This window comes from Podarcis bocagei, assembly GCF_964188305.1.
Source record: "Podarcis bocagei genome assembly, chromosome: Z".
Taxonomy (NCBI): Eukaryota; Metazoa; Chordata; class Lepidosauria; order Squamata; family Lacertidae; genus Podarcis; species Podarcis bocagei.
Window position 1 is genome coordinate 44408750 of NC_138140.1, and position 23938 is coordinate 44432687.

The 23938-nt window shown below is 45.0% G+C and overlaps 1 long non-coding RNA gene across 5 annotated transcripts in view; it reads left to right on the plus strand.

Moving 5' to 3' along the window:
- LOC308578600 overlaps positions 1 to 23938 on the plus strand; it is a 125239-nt gene that overhangs the window by 66687 nt on the left and 34614 nt on the right. For 4 of the 5 annotated variants that reach the window (XR_014004016.1, XR_014004017.1, XR_014004018.1 and 1 more), the window contains one exon: positions 6960 to 7064. This is a non-coding gene — a long non-coding RNA (uncharacterized lncRNA). Of the gene's footprint in view, positions 1 to 4454; positions 4553 to 6959; positions 7065 to 23938 lie in introns of those variants that run through there. The other variant, XR_014004020.1, reaches the window with a different exon arrangement.

Here is a 23938-nt window from a genome sequence, read left to right on the forward strand (position 1 = left end):
GCCTGCAAGCAGGTTTTGCTTCTGGGCTTTTTTTGCTTTCATACGCAACATTTTCTTTTTTAAAAAAAACACCATATTTTTTTCCTGTTTTAGTAAACTTTAGAACTTGTTCCATAAACCTGGCATAGCCTCTTTGTATCTTAACACCCTCATGCTTGATCTGCTTCACTACCTAAAGAGACCCCAGGAAAATTTGGCAGCTAATTGATAATGGGTGGGTATATTATTCATCCTTTGTCTAGTAGCAGCTGTGGATTTTAAAGGGAGAGAATAGGCATGAGTAGAGGATTCACTCTGTGCTAGCCAGGAACACTATCCCTCTCAGATAGCATGGAACCCAGCAGGGACGGCTGACCCATAAGGCAAGGCGAGGTGACAGGTTGATCGCCCCCTCCCCCCACTTTCTCCTGATGTAGATCTTCCCTCACACTTTCTTCCCTGGAGGGGGTGTGCCATTTTGGGACCACCTCAGGTGTTAAAATGTCTTGGGTTAGCTTTGCGACCCAGGGTCACTGGGAGTTGGTCACTAAGGGAGGCCAGAAAAATATGGAAGACTGCATGTTTCCCTGGTACAGATTCAGCCACAATCATTTGCCCCTCTGCCCCCCTTTTCTTTAAAAATGTTGTTTGTTTGTTTTCCAGATATCGAGCCTGTCTACACACTTAGCATTGGGGGGGGGGGAGGTTTGCCTGGTGCACCTTTGTACATAGTTATTTGAGATCATGCACACATTTGTACGATAACATCACCAAAGTGACAGGAGCTATCTGTGTACACACAGGTAGACATGCTTTCAAACTAGTTCACAACAAAAATTGTGTTCTCTATTCTGCTCAGTTAGTGTTTCTACAGGCACTAAGATGGAATCTACACACATATAAAAACCGTTATGAAAATGCTCTTTTAAAAAAGTGTTTTTAAAAATGCATTTAATTTTCCATAAGGCTCACCATCACAATCTGTGCCACATTGTATATTGCACTTAAAACACACTTAAAATGTTTTATTTGCAGCTGTATAGTTACACACACACACACATACACACAGTTGTGTTAATATACTGATATACAGAAGATATGGGATGCAGATGGCGCTGTGGTCTGACTCTAAACCACTGAGCCTTGTGGGCTTACTGATCGGAAGGTTGGTGGTTGGAATCTGCACAACAGAGTGAGCGCCCGTTGCTCTGTCCCAGCTCCTGCCAACCTAGCAGTTCAAAAGCATGCCAGTGCAAGTACAGTGGTACCTCGGGTTACATACGCTTCAGGTTACAGACTCCGCTAACCCAAAAATAATGCTTCAGGTTAAGAACTTCAGGATGAGAACAGAAATCGTGCTCCAGCGGTGCAGCAGCAGCGGGAGGCCCCATTAGCTAAAGTGGTGCTTCAGGTTAAGAACAGCTTCAGGTTAAGAACGGACCTCCAGAACGAATTAAGTTCTTAACCTGAGGTACCACTGTAGATAAATAGGTACCACTGCAACGGGAAGGCAAATGGCATTTCTGTGCACTCTAATTTCTGTCACGGTGTCCAGTTGCGCCAGAAGTGGTTTAGTCCTGCTGGCTACATGACCTGGGAAGCTGTCTGTGGACAAACGCCTGCTCCCTTGGCCTGAAAGTGAGATGAGTGCTACAACCCCATAGTCGCCTTTGACTGGACTTAACCATCCAGGGGGCCTTTATCTTTATACAGAAGATACATAATGGGATACGGAGGCAGCTAAGTTACTATGCTGCTTCCTGTTTTGCCTGTTTTGTTCACAGACAAGTTAAACATGATAAGAGGGAGTGGCCTCAATAGGAAGTCCTTTCTGTGTACACATGTACATAGCAAATGCTTGAGAAGTGCAGGGCTTTTTGTTTTTTCAGCCAGAACTCACTGGTACTCAGTTCCTGCAGCTCTCAGGTGAGAGTCATTGCCATTATTAGAGAACAAGGTAGAGGGTGTTCATGGTGAGTTCTGAGACCTTTCTTTCTAGGAAAAAGAAGTCTATTCTCGGCAGACAATGAATTATAACAATTCTCACAGGATGTGTTTCAGATTGTGTTTCTTTTTCCTTTCTCCTGTGATGAGGCTGCATTTTAGTATTTTAATTGTTGTATTTTAATCTTGTTTTTAAGTTGTATTCATTCAACTTGTTTTTATGATTGCTTGTTAGCCGTCCTGAGCCCGGCCTTGGTTGGGGAGCGTGGGGTATAAATAAAAATTATTATTATTATTATTGACAAATAGTGTGGGATGGGAATGATGCAATGTGCAGGTAAATTCAATGTGCACAGCACCTCAAAAAGGCATTTGATTAATCAAAAACACACTTTTGATTAAGCAGGGTAACAGCTCAGAAGAGTGAAACAGAACCCAGCAAATGTCCTTTAAATGTCTCTGGTCTTGTTTCCCTGCCTCACTGGCTCTGATGTTGCCTCAGACTAAGCTGAATGCCTAGATATTTCAGATTCATGTCAGAAGAGGCTCAGGCGGGAGAGCCTGACAAGAGAGAGCAGACTTCTTGTCTCCAGGCCCCTGCTAGGGTGAGGAGGAAAAGTTCAGAAGGTAATTCAAAACGGAGAATTGGCAATTTAGTAGAACATGATGGTTCTTTTGTGTGTGTGACAGCTTCCCTGTAGAGCACAGCACAGGTCTTCATAGAGGCTAAGTGCCCTGCGTTGTAAAAGCTAGCTTTGCAGCAGGTTTGGGTAGAGGAGAAATAATATAGTATGATAGTAATAGTGCTCAGTGCTATAGTACTACTCAGAATGCATACACACCATGCATTTCTAGCGCACGCACGCACGCACGCACGCTCACACACACACACACACACACACACAAGAATCCTGGGAACTGTAGTTTACTTCTGGTACAGGACTGCAATTCCCAGCACCCTTGAAAAAATAAAATCCCCAATCCTTGTGGGTGGGGGATGTGCTTTAAATGTATTTTAGATGTATGGTGCTAATGCGGCAATAATAGCTAGTAACTGCAAAAGTTGCTAGAGAATCTTACGGGGATGCAAGTCCTCCATTCCTTTCCGTTCACAGTTCTGGGGTAGCAAAATATACATGCCAACCCATTATTAGCTAATGGCATGGATATAATTTAGAGCTGCATACTGTAAGAGGCAGGCAGTGGTGGCCACTTGCTACTCAAGAGCAGTTATGGCTCACCCTTAAAGACCAATGGACTTCACGGTCATTCGCTTTATGGTCAAGAGATGTCAAACTAGTCCTCCAAATAAGTTCCCCCATTATTTGTTATTGCTTTTGTTTGCATGTTTATTTCATGCCCTCTGCAGGCCTGCTTGCCTCAGGATGGTTTTGCCTCAAAGGAACAACCTTATTATTACTATGTCAAGGTTACCCCACAGTGTTTCATGGGCACGCCGACATTCAAACCTGGATCTGACCCACCTAAGAACTTGTCTACACTTCTGCTTGTCCTGTGCCTAGAAAGCACAGGTCCGAGCGGTTTCCCATTTTCCCCGTGCTTTCTAGGCAAGAGTCTGAGCAGTTTTACCTTTGCCGCATCATTTCCCCTGGAAAACCCACTCTTTAGTGCTAAATCTTCGGTCCGGGGAATACCCAATTGATATTTGCTCCAATTCAGCAGTAAACAGCGGGTTTTCCCCAAAGGGAAAGTGACAGGGCAAATGGAAGTGACGATGAGTCTGTAGTGAAACATTCTATTGACTGCACAACACCGGCTCTCAGACCTCATCACAGTACACACAAATGCACAGAGTCATAGAATCATATAATTGTAAAGTTGGAAGGGACCACAAGGGTCATCTAGTACCAAGATCTTTTTGACCAGTATGGGGCTTGAACCCATGACCCCGAAGTTAAGAGTCTCATGCTCTACCAAAGTGCCTGTAGAACAGACACAGCCATTGCCTCCCATTTTTCAGTTGCTTTATCATTCTTGAGTGTATAACAGACTCATAGTTCTGAATCTGATGTCTGGTCTGCTTTTCCAGAAAGCCTTCTGTGTACCATGTCCACATCACCAAACAAAGCAGACAAAGGCTTTGGGGTCAAAGACAATCAGCCAGCATGCTAAGTCAACAGCTGACCTTTCTCTGCAGAACCTTTCCATCTCTATTTTATCCCCCCCCCACGCACACGGGGGGGGGGGGAGAGAAGGCAATTGGGCTGAAACTGATTCATTTTCCTTCTGCTGGAAAACAACCAGGACTTATAAATGGCCAAAGGTCTTGTAAATGGCCAAAGGATGGTTTTAGGATTGCCTACACAATATCACTGTGAAGCTTTCCTGTTGTAAGTCTGCATGGAGAAGGAGTGTCTGTGTGATGTTACCATAATCAGTACAGAGCAAAGTCACACCCCAAACCCAAAGCATGTGTGGAAAACCTACATTGCAGTATTAGCAGAATTACTAATCCAATTAATTCATATAACACCTTTTTCTCACCCAAAACCTCCCCCAAATGCTGAACAGCAGGGCTTTTTTTCAGCCAGAATTCGCCAGAACTCAGTCCCTGCACCTCTCAGATGGGCACCATTGCCATTATAAGAGAACAAGGAAGGTGTTCATGGTGAGTTCCGACACCTCTTTCTCTAGAAAAACAGCTCTGCTGAACAGCGTATTAAAATTACCATAGAGTACAATAAAATGTCCATAGCAAGCAAAAACATGTAACTGATGAATCCTAACTATAGGAAGTCAGCAAAGTCTAGGCTGGGATTACCGTAGATCAGTGTTTCCCAACCTTTTTTGGGCAAAGGCACACTTGTTTGATGAAAAAAATCTCGAGGCACACCACCATTACAGCCCCGTGACGTCAGCGCGCAGCGTCACGCAGGGAGGGACGCACGAAAGTGTGAGTTTCAATTTTTTTCCCTCCCCCTTGCCGGGGAACCTCCAAGCTTTGGGGGTGGGGGGGGGAGGAGGCAGCAAAGCGAGGCAGGAAGGAGAGCGCGGCTTGGCTGGGTGAGCTTTGGCAGGGAATGAGAGCCGCAAGGCAGGCGCTGCGGACGGAGGCGCTGCCTGCCGAGCTCGCAGGCAGCCAGGCAGGCAGACGGCGAGAGCCCCGCGCTGGGCGGCCTCTCCTCGCCGCCGCCGCCCCGCCTCTCACCGCCCGACTCGCCCGCCTCCCTCCAGGCAACATCTCGCGGCACACCAGGCAACATCTCGCGGCACACTAGTGTGCCACGGAACAGTGCTTGGGAAACACTGCCGTAGATACTCTATTTCAAATTCCAACCATGAGTCCCTGACTGAGCAATCAGATTAGTGTGGGTCCGAGTTTTAAGGATTTGAAACTAGGCCACATAGCTGTAATGAACAGAGTTTGGAATTAGTCTAACCATTACCTTGCCCCACACCAACACGGGTCTTTTGGGAGACCTATGCTGCTGTATGTTTTGTTAACTGAGTCAAGAGGGACTCAGTATCTCTGCCTCAGTGAGCACAGGAATTTACACCAGTGTAGGTATAACTGAACCCTGGCTGATCTAGGAAGGCCCAAGATTTGCCAAATCCAAACTCTCTTATCCCAGCGGATCTTGGATTTCAATTGTGCTGCAAATCAGCAAAATCTCATTGCAGGGCGAGAGCCAAAGGAAAAGTTTCAGAAGCTAGGGGATTAAAGGATGCTCTCACCAACTTTCCATCCCCCCCCCCCAATTATCAAACAAATGAAACAAACAGTCTGGGAGTGGGGATAATTTCGGACGCCTGCTGGTCTGGCTTTCCAGGATGGGAGGCAAATGATACAAAATAAACATTAGCTGAGCAAATTAGGGATGCAGGCTTTAGGCGGCCATCCTCAGCACACTACTAGGGAATAAGTCCCACAGCACACACTACTTCTTGGTCCCTACTTTTTAGTACCATTTATCACACAATCCCTCCCTTCCCACAGCATGCAATCACTTCAGTGCACTCTTGGATCCCCCACTCCCTCAACCCATATCATGCACTACCCAACTGCTTGGTAAAGGTAAAGGGACCCCTGACCATTAGGTCCAGTCATGACCGACTCTGGGGTTGCGGCGCTCATCTCGCTTTACTGGCCAAGGGAGCCGGCGTACAGCTTCCGGGTCATGTGGCCAGCATGACTAAGCCGCTTCTGGCGAACCAGAGCAGCGCACGGAAATGCCGTTTACCTTCCCGTCGGAACGGTACCTATTTATCTACTTGCATATTGATGTGCTTTCGAACTGCTAGGTTGGCAGGAGCAGGGACCGAGCAACGGGAGCTCACCCTGTCACGGGGATTCGAACCGCCGACCTTCTGATCGGCAAGTCGTAGGCTCTGTGGTTTAACCCACAGTGCCACCCGCGTCCCAACTGCTTGGTACCAGCCAACAAATCATCAACAAATTGTCAGTGGATAGAGAAAAGTTTTTCTCCCTCTCTCATAACGCTATACCTCATGAACTTCCAGTGAAGCTGTAGGATTCAGAACAGGCAAAAGGGGGGGACCCTTATTCATGCAGTACACAAACTGTGGAACTCACTTCCACAAGACGCAGGGATGGTCACCAACTTGGATGGCTTTAGAAGACAACTGGACAAATCCACGGAGGAGAAGGTCGTCAATAGCTACTAGCCTGGATGTCTGTGCTCTGCCTCTACAGTCAGAGGTAGCAATGCTTCTGAATACCAGTTGCTGGAAGCCACTGGAGCAGAGAGAGCCAGTGTGGTGTAGTGGTTAAGAGCGGTGGACTTGTAATCTGGTGAACTGGGTTCGTGTCTCCGCTCCTCCACATGCAGCTGAGGGTGACCTTGGGCCAGTCACACTTCTTAGAAGTCTCTCAGCCCCACTCACCTCACAGAGTGTTTCTTGTGGGGGAGGAAGGGAAAGAAGAATGTTAGTCGCTTTGAGACTCCTTCGGGTAGTGATAAAGCGGGATATCAAATCCAAACAACAACAACAACTCTTCTTCTTCTTCTTCTTCTTCTTCTTCTTCTTCTTCTTCTTCTTCTTCTTCTTCTCAGATCCTGCTAGAGGGTTTTCCAGAGGCATCTAGTTGGTCATTGTGTGAGCAGAATTCTGGAGCAAGCCATTGGCCTTTTCCTAACTGAAGATCCAAACAAACTGAGGTAAGAATGATGCCATCCAGGGCTCTAGGCACTAAATCATAACAAACACCCTCACCAACACATCTGTCTCCCCACCCTCTCACTTAGGGCCACAATGACTCCTCTCCTAACTTCTCCTCAGGACACAACTCTTTAGCACCAAACTTAACTTTACTCACTCCATGCACCTGGCTGTCACCTGGGAGCACTATCTCTCCAACCCTTGGGCTCTCAGCTATCACCTGGGAGCTCATAGTTTACAACTGATACTTGTGCATCCAGTGCAGAGGTTTCTCCTCCCCCCAGATGACTTGTGTATATTTTTAAAAGTTCCCAGTGTTTAAATAAAGTTATTGCTATTTACAACTGCTTGCAGAATTTACAAGTGTGCACCCTGAATCTCTTAAAAGGCTACTTCTGCAGCAGCTGAGCAAGAAATATTTTGCCCTTGATTGATATGCAAATTTCAGCTAAACTAATTGGATTTCACAGCTGCCTCCCAGGATCCCATGTATTATTCATAGAGTTTGATTCTGCGCTATGGAGGATGTTGGAGCTAATAAGCTGGAACCCTGGCAAAATTCAAAACAAAAGAGTCATCACAATCTATATGGCCACACTTGAGTCAGATGACTCTTAATTTCCTACTGGATCAATGCAAATTAACCCATTCCCAATGCATCCAAAATCACAGAGTCATAGTAACCTAGACTTGGAAGGGACTTAGATAGTTTAACCCCTGCTCAATGAGGAATCTGTAATGTAGTATGAAATGACAGCATTCTAACAGATAACCAGGCTCTGCTTAAAGTGCCTTCATCAAAGGGAGCCCAGAACCTTCTAAGGCAGTTGGTTTCACTGTTGAACTGTTCTTTAGTGTTTGGAAGTTTCATCAATGTTTCATCAAAGTCAGCTTTCTTGCTATTTCCACCTGTTGGCAGTAGTTCTGCCTTCTGGAAAAACAGAGTAGAAGTCTGCTCCATCTTTTGTGTAACAGCCCTTCAGATACTTGAAGGTAGCTTTCATGTGTCTACTTTAATCTTCTCCAAAGCCTAAATAATGGTTGTGTCCTGGTTCCTCTGTCCCAAAACAGGCAGACAGAGACTCTTACTTGGAAGTAAGAAAGAGATCATTATTCAGGCAAGTAGCCATGCAGCAGACATAGAGCTCAGGAGTCATGATTCAGGAGGTTAGGAGCAAAGCAAGGCGATAAGGATTGGACAGAAGAATCAAATGTCCATAGGTACTTGTGTTTCACCCACAACCTCAATTTTTCTTGAGTTAAAAAATGCACACACATTTGTGGGTGCACATAAAAGCTCTGTGAAAGCAGGGAACTTATACAGGGGCATGTCGACCTAACCTACCTCACAGGGTTATCGTGAAGATAAAATAGGATGAGCTCCGTTCAGAAAGGAGGCTTTTTTTAAATAGAAAAAAGTAATTGATAAATATAGTCCAGATCAAACAAAGATCCTCAAGGCTGAGTGAAGCACAGAAATCATCCATCATGGATACCTGCTGAGCCACTAGAAGACAAACAGCATTGCCGTTAATGGAAATCGCTCAAATAATAGCACACATATCAACATAGCTGGCATATTATATCAGACCATAATACTTTAGAGACAGGGAACTGTATCTTCATATTGTATATTACGTAAGCTGAGCTTTGAGGAAAGCTGGGTGATGAATCCAAGTAAAAAATGGTCCAAGGAGAGGATACATCACCTGTCCTAAAAGCAGGGATGCAGACAATTTTTATCATCCAAGAGCCTCAGCATTTTTTTAACATAGACAGACAGACAGACATATTTGGTGGTGTTAACAACTGCTGAATAATACATAACATCACCTCCTTCTGTTTGATTTCACTATCTTTTCCTATTCAATTTAAGCACATTCAAGTGCATTCATTCTCTTAGCAGCTCCTGCTTATCTTTCATCTCTGATTCTTCTCTATGTTCCCTTCTTTGGTCTCTGCTGTGGGTTCTTTCTTTCTTGTTAACCCCACCCACCCACCCCACCCCCACCCCAAGTATTTCCCTAGATATCACATCTTTATTCTTTTCCTCCCCCTTATCACTCCCTGTCTATTGCTAGTAAAAAAAAAAATAGTCGCTAAACTTATTCTCCTCCTTTCTCTTTTAAGTGTCCCATTTATTTTGGTGATAGATTTTGTCCTCCTCCAGTTTGTAATTTTATTATACAGACCTTGGGAGTCATAGTGGATAACTTGATGAAGGTGTTGACCTAGTGTGTGGCAGCTATGAAGAAGGCAAATTCCATGCTAAGGATCATTAGGAAAGGAATTGAAAATAAAACCTGCTGCTATCATAATGCTGTTGCACCAGTTTATGGCGTGACTGTGTTTGGTATACTGTGTACAGTTTGGGCCTCCAGGCAGATATTTGCAGGGTTGGAAAAGGTTCAGAAAAGGGCAACCAATGATGATCAAGGGGATGGAATGACTCCCCTCTGAGGAAAGGCTACAGCATTTGAGACTTTTTTTTTTGGTTTAGAGGGGGGTGGGAATGAGTAGCAGATGGCATGATATAAGTTTGCAAAATTACACATGGCATGGAGAAAAGTTGTTCTCCCCTCACCTAGCACATCCAATGGATCTGAACGTTGGAAGACTCAGGACGGATAAAAGAAAGTCATCCTTCATAATTTAAACTATAGAACTTGCTCCCAGTGGAGGCAGTGATGGTCAACAACTTGTATGGGTTTAAAAGAGGACTGGACAAATTAATGGAGGACAAGGCTATCAATGGCCACGAGCTCTGCCTTCATGGTCAGAGGTGGTGATGCTCCTGGCTCCAGTTGCTGATCAAGTCCTGCTTGGGGATTTCTCCTAGGCCTCTGGTTGGCTATTGTGAGAACAGGAAGCTGGACTAGATGAACCATTGGCCTGATCCAGAAGGCTTTTCTCATGTTCTTTTTCCTAGTTTTGTATCTGTTTGAAATTAGGATGCAGCTGCCCTTTGGCCTCCTGTCCCAAATAAACTGCCCTTTTCAGCAAGCATCCCACGTGGCAATGGTGAGAAAGCATCTCCCCCTCCACTGGCTTGGCCAATTGCCATTTGGCGCCACCAGTCCCCAAATAGCTTGCCTCAACTACATGCCCAATAGGTTGCAATGGGGAGGTGAGGCAGAGGAGCCCCCTCCATCAGCCTGGCAGCAGCTAACCGCCACTTGGCTCCTCTCTTTCCAGAACAGCTTCTCTCTCAATGGTCATTCAGCTGCATCGCTTCAGAGGCCAAGGCCAAACAGCCCTGCACAATGGCCTGTCAGAGATCCAGCACTACTTGGCTTCTCCCTTAGGCAGAGGGAAGTGACTGGCCAAAGTCAGAGTTTCATGGCTGAGTGGAGATTTGAACTCAGACCTCCCATGCACTCTAACCACTACACCACACTCCTTTCCTTTCCTCCCTAATGCATTTTATGTCTATCTTTATGTTGTAAGCCTGTGGGAAGGGCAGCTCTTGTTTGAAACATATATACAGTGCCTCAGTTTGTAAGTATTTATACTACTCTGGAATACAGGACCTAATATATCCTGCATATCCTTTGCCCATTGCTCCGGGGTACCTCCTCGTCTCTTCTGCTGTGGGAAATTACTGGAAGAGAAATCGTATGATCCATTGCCACTTTCTGTCCCTGGCTACTAAGAATTCAAATGTACATACCAGAAAATGCATTTGAATTCTCATCACCAACCCAGCTGTACAAAACAGAAATGAAAATTGGGATTCACTTATACATTGCTAGAAAACAAGAAGAAGATGTATTAAGACATAGGAAGGTCCACAGCCTGGCATATGAACCTTTGAGTTAATTTAGTGCCATTTAATCACAGTCCCTGGCCTTAATGGGATAAAAATGGAAAGTATAAACGCAGCACAATTAAGCGTGGTGCATAGGCCATCGCGAAATCTTAATCGCGCTTAATGATATATATTTGTCATCCAGACTGAAACAGGTTTAGAAAGTTGGGGGTTTTTTAAAACAAAGATGTTTTATAGCACTGAGCTTTAGTGCCAACCTCTTAACTGCTGCTGTAATTTCTAAATTTCCCATGGGAAAGAAGTAGTGTATGAAAGAAGCCATTAGCATGGAAAAGAAACTCATTCACATTTTGCCACAGGTGGAGATGGCAGTGCTTATAATAGGAGACACACTGATTTCCGTATGGGGGAGGTGCTTAGTCAATTACAGGTATGAAAGTAAGAATAGCCTGCTGGTTTGGGCCAGTTCTAGTTCAGAATCCCGTCCTCACAGGAGCCAACCAGACACCTGCAGGAAACCTGCAAGCAAGTACTTTTAAACATTTTGTTGGGGATAATTCAGACTAAAAATTCCCTTGTGTCAAAAGGTCATTTATGTATGCCACTCCTGCGGCCCATGTTTAGCCCCAAAATGGAAAATGAGCAAGGTCCCAACTAAAGAAGAATGGCAGCTTAAGCTGATGGAATATGCGCAGCTTGCAGACTTAACATATAGAATAAGAGAACAAGAAGAACATACGTTTAGAGAAGAGTGGGAAACGTTTATTGAATATATGGGGGGGGGGGAATTGTGTATACCTGAAAAGTTGGCAGCATTAAGATAAAGTCAACAGTGTAAATAAGTTTTGATGGATGCAATAATGGAATACTGAATGGCTTAGTTTTTGTAAAATATGCAGGGATTTATGATATGCAAAAAGAATCATGGAAAGAGAAGAAGTGAAGTCATTGATATTTTAAGGATGTTTAAATGAGTATTTTAAATTGTAAAACAGAAAATTTAAATATTAAATCTTTTGATCACCAAGAGTCGCCATGTCACTTTCATTTTATTCTTCACCTCCTCCCCACACAAAATGCAAAGCAGGGATGGGGTGAGTGCCAAATACTGTTGAACTCCATCAATCCTAGGCAGCATACCTACTGGTCAGAAATGCTAGGAACTGTAGTCCAGTAACATAAGGAGGGATGGGTTTTGTGGGAAGGAAACCCAAATATATCATGTATTTTCAGAAGGCCCAGCCTTAAGCTGTGCATGTTAACTTTCCTTTCCTGTCTCAAGCTCTCCTTTCCTTTCTGAAGACCCATCTGGCAAGGCCTAGCTGGGAAAGGGGGCAAGTAGGCCTTCACTGGGACCTGGGCAGTGAGAGAAAACCAGGCTTCTAGTGTTATGTATATGTCATCACCAGTCGCCCCATACAGTTGCTGCTCCAGACAGTTTTTATATGGGGGGGGGGCAGGAAAATTGTTCTTACAAAAAGGATAATGAAATCTTTGGATTAGCAAAGATGCAGGCTATAAAATCTCCTTTCAGAGAGATTCGGTTCACTTACAGCATTTGCTGAACTGAGAGCCAAGCCACATGGCTCTTTCTTCACTTGTTCCAGGATGCACAATGAAAAAAGCCTGAGAAGGGGCGGGGAGCAGAGCCTGCTGAGAGTCATGGTTCCCTCAAAGGATCCTGGGAACTGCAGTGTGCTAAAGGTGCTGAGAGTTGTTAGGAGACTCCTGTTCTCCTTCTAGTTCCCAAAGGGGTTTAGCAAACTTTCTTCCCAGGGAACTCCAGCAAATTTAGCTCTGAGAGGCAAATGGGTTTGCTAACAACTCCGTAGACAGCACCCTTAACTGTGTGTTGTGAATGTGGCCTTTTTGGTTGGTCCATGACAAGCAGATTGTCACTTGGTGACAACAACACAGAAGTGGAGCTCCTTGGTGATAGCATATCCTTTGGATAATTTGTGAAGAAGAAACAGTAATCACCATTAATTGCTTCTCAAAAATGTAAATGTTTACCCAAGTTGCATTGGACACTCTTAATTTTTTTATTTTTGTTTTGTATTTTGCTCAGCTGTATTGGTGGCACATGTCTGTGTTTCAATCTTGCTTTATAGCCTGTTTTTTAAAAATGGTTTTATTTAGTGTTGTTTGCGTTTCCACTGCCATTATGGTATTTTCATTGCACAGTGCTCTGAGATTTAAAAATAATTATATTTAGCGAAATAAATTGTTAATACACAAACAAACACACCCACACACACTTAAGCTGCTGTTCCACCTGTGATGGAAAAGCAATTGGTGCTGTCTATATTCCTCTGTGGGTGGAAAAGCAACTGAGGAAGGGAAATTTTCAGATCCAAAATAATCAGAGGGAAAGGGTTGTGCATTCAGTCCCTTCTTCCACTTCCAATTGGAGTTTTTCTTACTTTTTAGCCATTGAGAGATTGCTACCTATGTCTGTTAACATCTAGTTTAACCCTCACCCACTGCACTAATTCGCTGTTGCTTAACTCTGATGGAGGGTGTAACTGTTGTGATTTAACCAAGGGGCCATAATTCAGTAGTAGAACATCTGCTTTGCATGTGGAAGTCCCCAGATTTGATCCCTGGCATCCTCAGACAGGGCTGGAATATAATTCTGTCTGAAATCCTGGTGGGCTGCTGCCACTCACTGTAGACAATACTGACTTTGGTGGACCCAAGGTCTGACCTGCGATAAAGCAACTTCTTTGGATTATCTTTTGTACTTGTTACCTTTTGCTCCCATTCTGGCTCTGGTTCTTAGAGACAACAGCCACTCTCTTAGTCTGACGCTATTTCAAAACCTGCAATGGGAAGGAAATGACCCTCATAAAACTTTTATGTTGCTCATTACCTTCAAAACTCATTTAGAGAATTGAACAGTCCGTGTGAATCCTCTGTCACAAGCCCAAAGTGGCAACTGCAGCTTTATCCATCACAAAGACATTATCTGGGCAAGAGCCAAGCCCATCAGAAGTGATGTCACACATAAATTCTACACCAAACAGATGCAACTTAGAAAGGTAGCATATATTGTCTTAACTCCAGAAAGCATTCAAACTCCCAGCTGAGAAGCCCTTCACCTTCTTCCACTAAAACCAGAGGGGAGAGGATACTTGTGGCCCTCGTAAGTCTTGCTGAAGTACAACTCCAATTATCCCTGATCCCTGGCCAGTTATGCTGGGTGCTAGAGTCCAGTAGCATCTAGGGTCACTGGTTCCATATCCATGCCACACAAGCAAAGGTGCAGTGGTCTGGGGTTGTGAGCATTCAAAGATGCATTACTATTTCTTCAGCATGGTCTCCAATGCCCCGGAGCCACCCAGTCAGCTTGAGAGAGGAAGCTTACCAGGGTATGTTTTGTACTGATTGGAGCCAATCAGAGTGAAAGGAAGTGAGTCAGCCACTGAGGATTGGTTCCTAGGGTCCCTCTGGAGAAGGTGTGCAGCATGATGGAGCAGTTGTTCTATATGCTCCGAAGAATTTTAAAACCACTGGCAACACAAAGTGCTTCAGTTTCCAGGGAATGGCGTGCAAGTTTTGTTCTGTGCAATGGAACTTCAAGGAAAACACAACTGAAGCCACTCCAAAATAGGATATTAGAGCACTCCAAATCATTTACCCTTGCATGAACACAGAAAATAGATCTAGCTGAGAGGCAGCACATGGCAAGACACACTGATCGTTGCAATACATCCCTGTTGTTGTATAATTATAAAATAATCAGGGTGTGTGACTGAGGTAGCATGGTTGTGATTATCATGGGCACAGGCAAACTCCGGCCCTCCAGATGTTTGGGACTACAATTCCCATCATCCCTGACCACTGGTCCTGTTAGAGATGATGGGAATTGTAGTCCCAAACATCTGGAGGGCTGGAGTTTGCCTGTGCCTGGGCTAGAATGACCCTCAGGGTCCCCTCCAACTCTATGATTCTATGATGGGGGCCTTCATAGAGCCTGAATTTGGTGCTGCGCTATGTGGTGCATAAAGGAGCATTTTCTTCTTGGTCAATCCTGAATCTGTTGTCAGTTCCTTTCACTGGGTGTCCCTACCCCTGACTAAAATTCTGTTGCTCAGCGTTTAGGAAATTGTAAATGCTGGAGGTGTTCAGAGTTGGATTAACCAAGAAGTCAAATCATCTAGAGCAGCAGTCTTAAACATTTTCACACCTGGGACATGCCTTTACCCTAAACATGCATTATGGGACCCGATTCTTGATTTCTGTGCAGGGTGGTAGTGCTGCTGGACCTTACAAGTTGAAAACCAGCTCTCCAGAATAACTGTCTATTTACACCCAGGAAGACACTTTCATTTCATTTTATTAATTGCCACACATCTTCTCTTTTTCTGCACTCTTCTTCTTACTCTGAATATGTATTCATCGCTTCACACACCCAAGGGTATGCCAAAGCATTTCACAGTAATAAATTCAAAATGCATTAAGAAGTTAAATAAAACAATGCAAAGTACTAAAAGTGTTCATCAAAGGGGGGTGGGAATCAGCACCTCAGTCAGCACAAAACATACATTCCTTCCACACAGCCTAAACCTCAACAGCCTGACCACCAGGGCTATCCAAATACCTGAGAGAATAATATGCCTCTGCTTGGCACTGCAAGATTGGCAAAGTTAATGCCAGTCCAGCTTCCTAGGGAGGTCATTCTGCAAGTTGGAGGCGGGGGCGTTGCTACCACAGAAAAGGCCAATTTTCATGTTACCAACCTCTGAGCACCCTTGGAAGGAGACTCACAGAGAGGGTCAGATGCCAGTCCCAGGGTCTGAGTATGTTTGTACATGGAACGGCAACGGCCTGTGCAAAAAGGTCTTCCTCCAAATGGTGGTTGCACCAGTGGCAAAGTGTGGGTTGCCAGCGCACGGGGGTGGGGGTGGGAGGGAGGAAAACGGGCAGAGTACACATGCGCATTCAACTGCCTAATACTGTATGTGTCACCCAGGAGATTGCAGCCACAGAAACAAGAAAAGAGGAGTTGTTCTGTTGTCTGGAGATGTCACGTACTGGAGAAGCTTTTTTCAGTAGAGACCAGCTACAGAAGCACGCAGCTGTATTGAGGCAGCACAGGGTGTTCAAGTTTTGCTAACAATGTTGTGTCCAAGGCAACCGCTCCTCTGCTTTCCCCATCCTATGCCAATGGTTGATATCTCTGGTATGAAACCACTTTAAAAACCCATCCTTCTCCTTATGCAAGAACTATGGAAAGATTTACACTATGCATTTAAAGCACATTCTGTGCATTTTCGAAGCACATGGCTTCCCCCGCAAAGAATCCTGGGGACCGGACCATAATTTTCCCCTCACAGGGGCTACCATTTCCCTTGCCTACTGTTCCCATGATTCTTTTTGGTGATGCCATCTGCTTTAGACGTGTGTTGAATGGGCATTCAATGTCTGATGTTCTTCTGCTCTATCTTTCCCTTCCCATTGATTTCAGTATTTTGCAGAGCAGACGTCTTCGAGAATGCTGCTTCTAAACTGCTCTACAAATTAATCTGTGTCATTTTCTGCCCTGGCGCAAGGCAATTTTATTTGTAATTAATATGGCTCAGCCCTCAAGCAACAGTTCTCTGCAACTCAGTTAACAAACTCTTTGGAACAGCAAAAAAGAAAAAGCAGACAAATATTTGATGGCTTTGGTTGAAGCAATGCTCATATAAGGAGTCAGCGAAATCAAAGCTGACATTGTCTTAGGAATGAGGTTTCACCTTTGGCTGTCTGAAACATTAGCTGCTGACACATCAGAAGAAAAAAGTGATGGTAGACCTTTAAGGTCATACTTCATAGGAAGAGGAGGAGAGTGAGAGGGAAAGAATTACGCTCTTTAAATATGACAGATGCATAACTCAAGGAACAGCAAAAGCATTGCAGCTCGGCCATTGGATCTTTTTGGGGGGTGGGGTGGGGGGATATTCATATAGTTCCAACAAACACCATGAATTACAGAGGAAAGAAATGAGCCTACAATCTCCACTCTGATCTGTGATCCCTTCTGGAAGGGATCTTATGGAAGAGATATTGTTCCAAATATGTGAATAGGAGATGAGATAGCAAATGGTTCGATACCACATTCTGACCATGGTAAAGAACATACAAAGCACAGGAATAGTTACAGTGGCCTTTAGCCAGCCTGGAGGGGTGGGGAGGAATCAGCCTAATTTGGTAATTATTTAACTCTGCACTTTCTATGAACTGTAATAAATGTTGCGCGTATACACAATGAATCACTGAGAGCTGGTGCAGAGTAGTAGCTAAGAATGTGAGGTTTGAAGTTCCTAGCTCAAAAATAATCTCAGCTGTGGATACAGTGGTTGGACTTAAGCAAGCAACTATCTTGATCCTATGCCTATTGATTTGTAAATATGTCACACTGTGTTCAGCTGGACGTACTCTCAAGAAATTGGTCACCTGGGGATAATAACACTGACCTACCATACAGGGCTGCTGTAAGGGGAAGGGCTGTAGTTCAGTGGCAGAGCATCTGGTTGGCATACACAAGGTCCCAGGTTCAATCCCTGGTGTCTCCAGGTAAGGCTGGAATGTCCACTGCCTGAAATGCTGGAGAGCTGCTGCCAGTCAGTGTGGACAGTACTGAACTAGATGGACTGATGGTATGAATTGATAGAAGGCAGCTTCCTATGTGCCCAAGGAGCCCTGAAATAATGTTAGTGCAATATGGCTTAGCAGTGTAAAAATGAAGGCTAAGCTGGTTTTTCCAGATGAGGTTTCTGCTGGGAGAGACGCTGTTAAGAAGAACAAAGGTGTTGATGACCAATCATCAGCTGCAACCCTAAATCTGAGTAACCTGATGATATGGCATGAATGTCACTGCACTAGTGGAGACAGAGATACACCTGTGGTACACAATGCTTACACTCTCAACAGCTCCCCCAGGGCAAGGGCAGCCCAGCCCATTCTGCCACCTGAGGCGAAACAGGAAGGTGTTGCCTTGTGAGTTGCCACCCCGCCAAAGCACTGAGGCTGCACAGCAGCTCCTTCCAGGGTCTGGTGAGTGCAACCTTCCTGAGACCCAAGCAGCGGCAGAACTACATTTTGGGGGCCCTGAAACTTGAACTGTCCTGGGGACCCCTTTGCAAGCAGTAGTGAGGCCTGGGCAGTGGCGTAGCGTGGGTTGTCAGCACCCGGGGCAAGGCAAGTAATTTGCGCCCCCTAACCCGTGGATTTTAGCACTCGAGTGCGAGCGCGCCCCCCCAGATGTTGCGCCCGGCCCCCCTGCACCCCCACGCTACGCCACTGGGGCTGGGGGCGAGCGAAGGAGCCAAGGACCCCCCCCCCCAAAGGCTCAGCAGGAATTTATTAAATTTATTATTTGCGGAGCCCCCGCGGGCCGAGGCAGCCGAAGCCCCCTCCCCTCGGGCGCCTCCCCGCCCCCTCCTCTCCTTGGGCTGTAGGTGGAGCTCCAGATCCGGGCTTGGCGAGCGCCTCTCCTCCTCCCATCCGGGTCCGGGGGCTTCCAGCCGTGCTCCGTCCTCGCCCCCCCCCCCCGCGGCTGAGACTTGCGCTGAGAGCCGGAGCTAGCGGTGCCCCCTTCTGCCGGGAGACGGGGTGCGGAGGCTGCCCGTGCCCGGCCAGGCGTCGGTGGTGGCGTCGACGCTGCTGCAGCGGCTGCTCCTCCTGCGAGCAGTGAGTGGAGCACAGCCACAGCAGCGGCGGGGGGCGCACGCGCTAGGGTACAAGGCTGGCGGTGGAGGCGGGGAGCCCGGCGGAGGAAGGAACTTGTCCCTTCCCTTTGGACTCGCGCCCCCCCCAGATGTTGCGCCCAGTGCGGCCAGCACCCCTGGCACCCCCCACGCTACGCCACTGGGCCTGGGCAACCACTGTTGTCTTCTTCAATGGGGTTGTTCCATGGCTGATCACCACACTTTGCCATATCTGTGCTACTGACTGTCAAATTTTGGGATTGTTGAAATATATACAACACAAAATGAATCAGTTTCACTCAATTCAGTGTGACTCCAGTTGGATCTACTAGACCCAAAAATGTTAAGAGGGGCTTCTGGGGCCCCTCTGAGATGAGAGGCCCGGAAGCTTAAGCTTTCATTAGTTTCAAAGATCTGCCCCAGACACATGTGAGGCACTCCCATGAAATTTTGCAGGATCTCACGAAATCTCACTGGAACCCAACCCAACCACTTTTCCTTCCTTCTTTGGACATGCTACTTGGATTCCACTGCTTGAAGTGGCTGCGTCAGTCTACCTCCTGTAAGTGCCAGCAACTTGAACATTTTGCTTAGAGTAAAGCCTTTTGCCTACAGTTGTGCTAAGAGCAGGCCCCTTGTTACAGTAAAGCAGGTGTGAGGGACCTTTGACCTTCCAGATATTGCTGAACTACAACCTCCACCATCCCTGGCCATTGTCCATTCTTGCTGGGGCTGATGGGAGTTGTAGTTCAGCAACATCTGATGGGCCAAAGGTCCCCCAAAGAGCAGTTTGGGGGGAGAAAGTGATATGATAAAGCCATGGGTGCCCAGTGAAGAAAGTGAATAAGGCACAACGTTCAGCCTCATATATGTGTCCAGCTGGGCTGCTGCCAGCATCTAAATTCATCACCATACCACAACTGAGCCCATTTTCATTCATCAAGCTCTCTTTTGTCTCTTCATATCATTGTTGAAATGGCTTCCATAGCAAGCCATCTGCAATACTTTTGTTTTTCTCTAATTACCTTTGGATTATTAAATCATCCTTTGCTTCCAATATCTGTTGACAGGCATTGATACTGCCCGCGAGCTTGCTTTTAATAATAATTAAACCTCTCACAGAATTGAGTGTAAGTGCACACTTTCTGTGTTTTGTATCCCTTCCTAGATAAGCCAGCTTTCATTAAAAAGTATATATTAAACATCATTTATATCTTAGGAACATGTATTCTTATAATTCTATCTTTTTTAAAATGTATTTTTATTAAAGATTTTCTTGATTTACAAAGGTATGTGCAATGTCTCTTCTATTTTTTTTCCATGTAACTTTTTTTTTTTACAAATCGGTTTCATTTGTTTAGGAAGAATAGGAGGAAAGAGGTGGAGGGGGGGAAAGCTGAGTGGGGGTGGGGTCAGGTGTGATGTTTCTATTTGACTTAATATATGTGGGGTTTTGTGTCAGCATTGCTTGTGCAGGTTCTCAGCTGCTATGAACTTTTATAATTGAACAGTTTGACATCTAGCATAACCATAGAACAATTTTGGATTTCTTAAAAGGTAGTAAATAGGTAAAATAAATATTGTATTAAAGGCAAGTGATTAAATAATGTAATAATTGCTACTGTTTATCCTGCAGTAATACACAAAGGAAAATTACAAAAGTGGGGAAGACAAATGAAGGTTTGGAATCCAAACTAAAGTATTCATCATTCCTATATCTAATAGCAAACATGTGACACCTCCAGGCTGTCAGTATTTTGTGCGAAGGATTCGACCACACGTTGGGGAATTTTGGTTTGTGCAATTAAAGCAGATTAAAGTGTTCAGTCATGCTACTGCAACAACCCCCCCCCTTTTAAAGCAACAGGTTTTTGCAGGTAGGAAAGTGATGGAGGAATGCTTTGAAAGATGTGGCATGAATTAATGATTAACAGGAAGATGTATAACCACCTCCATAAGCAAATCAGGATGAGTGCAGTTTTGCATAACCTGCCTGCAGACAAATCTATAAAGATCTGATATAGCCTGTCTTTCATGTAAGCTTTGTGCAAATGGGGATGAAGATGTAATACAGAGGTCATCTGAAGATCATCAGGACAGCAAAACTGGGCAAAACTAACAGTCAAGGTTGTGATTTCTGCAGACTTAAGAGTGGTGACTCCTCATGTATTCAGAGTGCTCGTTCATTTGCAAATTAAAAAAAAAAAAACAGCCTGAGAAGGATTGAGCTTGATCCTAGATCTCAAGTAAGCACGGAATGTTGAGGAAGGACACCCGTTAGGAACTTCCAGGCCTACAGATGTTGTTGAATGACAACTCCCATCATCTCTGACCATTGGCCATGCTGGCTGGGGCTGATGGGGGTTGTAGATGAGCAACATCTGGAATGCTCCAGATAGAAGGCTGACCTAACTGGTATTCAAACAACTGGATAGACATGAATAATATTTTCTTGATCTGCTGTGTTTTTAAAACTCTGTATAATTTGGTGAGTGGTCGGAATGCAACGTTTGAAGTGCAGTTTAAATCTCCACCTTTATGTTTATTGTTCTTCGCAGTGCAGTTTATCAACAGAATATATTCACAAGAACTAAAGCAAACTCCATGATCATTAAAACATTCAACATTCACACCCAAATAGCTACATAATGCCATCAGCCGTAAATATTCATAAATGCTAATGGCTACAATCCCTTTTTAATTGCTCAAGACAACTTTAATGAGGTTCTAGCTGGCAACCAGCCAGATCTGAGGACCTGCCTTGTGTGTGAGAGTGCAGAAACAATCCATTTAACTAGCAGCAAAAAGACCAAGGGTGCAATCCTTGGGAATAAGCCCCACTGAACATAATGGAACAGTAAAATTAAAAGTGCCACCTGGAGACAGCATTAGGGAATCACAGTTCTTGAGTAAACAGAGCTGCTTAAAAATCCCTTGTAAATGTCCTCTGCATGCCTTGACTGAACGCACAGAGAGGGAAGTGTGGGATTGAGGTTTTTGCTCCTGTCTCTTACTTCCATATGTACATTGTAAGGTCAGAATGTTCTGCATGCCTGGTGTGCTACCAGGTCATAGGTGCCTGCTCCCTGGGGCCCTGGGTGCCCGAGCACCCACAAAATTCCCTCTGAAGGGGCCGGGCACCCACAAATTTTGGTGCCAGGGCCATACATGCTGCCCCAGGCACCCACGGTCGTGGGGCTAGGCTGGCACTCCTATACCAGGTCTACTGGCCTCACTCTTTCCATGCTTTCTGAAGTCCCAAATAAACTGAGGAATCAAAAGAGCCTCGTTATAGGAGACAAGACTGCACCTTTCTGTCCAGGCTCCTGCTCCACCTCACCCTTCACCTGATCATCCCCCTCCTCCCATGATCCTCCACTGCGGCTTTCCAATCCACATGAAGATGGGTGGGGAGAGCTGGCATCCCTGCTCCCCACCTCCAAAGCAACTGAAGTTGGGGTGGGAAGGGGAGATTTCCCCACCTCCAACCCAGGTTCCCACCACTTAGCCCCTTTCTCTACTCCCTTCTCCTGTGTCAACTCAAACCAGATCCCTACAGGCTTCATGACTTGATATAAGAAGGTATAGATTTCTGCTCTGGACCATATTCTTGCAGAGCTGTCTCTATTCTGCTGCAGTTCAGCCTCTGAGAAATTTTTTACATGATTAATTATCATTACGCTATTCAGCACAAGAAAAACAGTGGGACATGTCCACAATTATGCATTGTTCTTTTCTGTTTCTCTTTTTATTGTGTTAAATTTTAATTGATTTCCTGATGAGTTGTGTGTTACAGCACTCATAATATTTTATATATTTTGCAGTTGTTTTTTAAAAATGTATTTTTATTAAAGATTTCTTGGTTTACAAAAGTATGTGCAATGTCTCTTTTTTCAAGTTACATTTCCTTCAAATCAGTTTCATTTGTTGAGACATTAGTGTTAAATTTGGAAGAAAAGGGGGAAGAGGTGGAGGGAGAATGGTGAGTGGGGGTGAGGTCAGGTGGTGATGTTTCTATTTTACTTTAATGTATGTGGGGTTTTGTGTCAGTGTCGCTTGTCCAGGTTCTCTTTGCTATTCACTTGTGTTCCTTTGGTGTTGAGAGAGGTTGGGGATTGGCCTAGGGCGTGCTTGTTCATTTGTGATTGGCTGTGGTGAACTTTGTTTTCATGTATGTGTGGGGTGGGTGGGCGTTTTGGATCAGGTCAGCCATATTGATTTGTATGCTGTTGGTGAATTCTTGTCGTCTTGTTGGGCTGTGTATGTGATAAAGGGGAGCCATACCAGGGTGAAGGCATCTTCTATTTGTCCCCGTGTCAGTTTCAGTTTATTGATTAATTTTTCTAGTAAGGCTGTTTCCCATACTATTTGGTACCATTGGTCCATGCTTACACCTGACAAGTCTTTCCAGTGTCTGGCTATGATGTTTCTGGCTGCTGAGAGTAGGTGGGTTATGAGTTCTTTGTTATGTGAGTGGGCATTATTATCTTGGAAGATGTTTAGCAGGGCCAGTTCTGGGGTTATTTCTAATACTTGCTTAGTTATTTTGCATATTTCTTTTATGGCTGTTGTCCAGAATAGTTGGGTTTTGGGGCATTCCCACCACATGTGGAGGTATGTGCCTGTGGAGGTGCACCCTCTCCAGCATTTTGGTGAGGTTCCTGGGTGTATTAGCACTAATTTCCTTGGTGTTAGGTACCACCTGTAGGTGAGTTTTAGATTGAGTTCTTTCCTTTTCGTTGATATGGATTTAAAGGGGGGGGGGGTTAGACCACATTCTGGTCCACTCAGTGTGGTTAATCTCATAGCATTGTTTGTGAACTAAAGCAGGAGCAGCAGCAAACAAAGATCCCTGCAGGATTGATTTCCGTTCTAGAGATGGGACAAATACGCAATAACTGGCAATTTCCGTTCCTGCTTCAGTTTCCAAAGTAATTCGGAAACATCTCTATTGTAACTCTAGATTCCTCATCCTGAAAGGACTATGGGGTACCAGTTCAGACTTGGGAGTCTGACCACTCTCTTTGGGATCTTTGTAAGAAATCAGAAAACTTCTTGGCATGTTATTGTCTTATGCGGAGGGTATTGTTCTGCAGAGAGGTATATTAGGCTAGTCCCCACCTGCAGTCTGGGGTGCTATTGTCTATACGCAGGCTAAGAACTGGAAATGAACTAGTCTTTACCATAAAATTTCTTTTTAAGGACAGAAATCCACAAATAGGATTGGAATCATCCATTGAAAAATGAAGTGTTATGTACCTGCTCCCCCACCCCCTGTTTCTTGGGGAGGAGGGAGGAGGAATATGAGAAGCATTTGCTCAAAAACCCAGAACTTGCCTATGACCCTAAAGAGGATGACGACCCCCTGATTTAAAATCAAATGGCTCTTTCCCCTGTATCAATGCAGCAG